The following is a 1,215-nucleotide window of genomic DNA, read 5'->3' on the forward strand; positions in this document are numbered from 1 at the left end:
AATAAGTCTTCACCCCATTGGAATAAACAACTGAGAAATTGTCATTCACTTTATCTTTCTCTCTGTATCTTCTTCTTTTTTCTCATCTATTTTATATTATTCTATATTATTTTATAACACGTTAACAACACGATGCCCAAGCTTCAAGCATGAGTCTCTTCCCAAGCCCCAATATAAGTATTTTATTAAAGTTCTTGAATTGTTTGAGAGTCGCAATACACTATATATATTTATATTTATACTCATCTGACTGAAACAATTTTAAGAATTATTTGTTTTCTTTTCTCTTTTTATCTATATATTATTCTATATAAAATGTGGCTACATAACAGAATTTCTTGGTTTATGAGAAATTAGTGGGTGATTTTTTTTTAAAACTTTATTTTTTTTTTAAGTTTTCTATTCAAAAATAACAATTTTTTTTTGCTGAGGTTAACAGGGTTAAATTCCCAATTTATTTTTATTTATAATTTCCTTTTTCCAATCAATAACAATGAGTCGACAACAGGTAACCCAAAGTCCCAAATGACAAGAAAATACACATTAGAAAACTCGAGTTACATCATTCATTACATCGTGTAGGGGAATCCGAGTATATCATCATATGCAGCAGAAATGTACAATAAGCTATACGAGTTGTTTAAAAAAATTTAGAATCATTATTTTTAGTTGCAGAAGAGAAACAATTACAGAGAAACAAAGTGAATGAAATTCATCTTTCATTATTGCAAAACAGAGGAATGAACAGAGTTATATATACAAGCTGTAGCTGACTTCAACTCTAATTGCCTAACCAAAATCCTAACCAACTAAATCAACAAAATAACAGAAAGATGTAACTAACTCAACACCTTATAACAAATCATTCTAATACTCCCCCTTAAGGTGGAGAGTATATGTTAAAAATTCCCATTTTACTCTTGAGAGCTTCAAATTGGCTAGGAAGCAAAGCCTTGGTGCAAATATCAACAATCTGATTTTTGCTAGAAATATGGGCAGTCTTTATCATTCCTTCTTGCACTTTGTCTCTTACAATGTGACAATCAATCTCTATGTGCTTTGTCCTCTCATGGAAGACAGGATTAGTAGCTATTTGTTGGGCTGCCTTGTTGTCAGTGTAAAATGGCAGGTCCTACATGTTCGATGTTCAACTCCTTTAAAATGGACAAGAGCCAAACAAGGTCACATGTAGTATTAGCCATTGCTCGATACTCC

At 31.4% G+C, this 1,215-nt stretch overlaps 1 non-coding gene across 1 annotated transcript; it reads right to left on the bottom strand.

Moving 5' to 3' along the window:
• Nucleotides 1–539: 539 nt before the first annotated feature.
• Nucleotides 540–610, bottom strand: LOC115703419 (small nucleolar RNA snoR60). Its single transcript, XR_004009185.2, has one exon. It is a non-coding gene; the product is annotated as a small nucleolar RNA snoR60 (small nucleolar RNA).
• Nucleotides 611–1,215: the final 605 nt, after the last annotated feature.

This window comes from Cannabis sativa, chromosome X (assembly GCF_029168945.1).
Source record: "Cannabis sativa cultivar Pink pepper isolate KNU-18-1 chromosome X, ASM2916894v1, whole genome shotgun sequence".
Lineage (NCBI taxonomy): Eukaryota > Viridiplantae > Streptophyta > Magnoliopsida > Rosales > Cannabaceae > Cannabis > Cannabis sativa.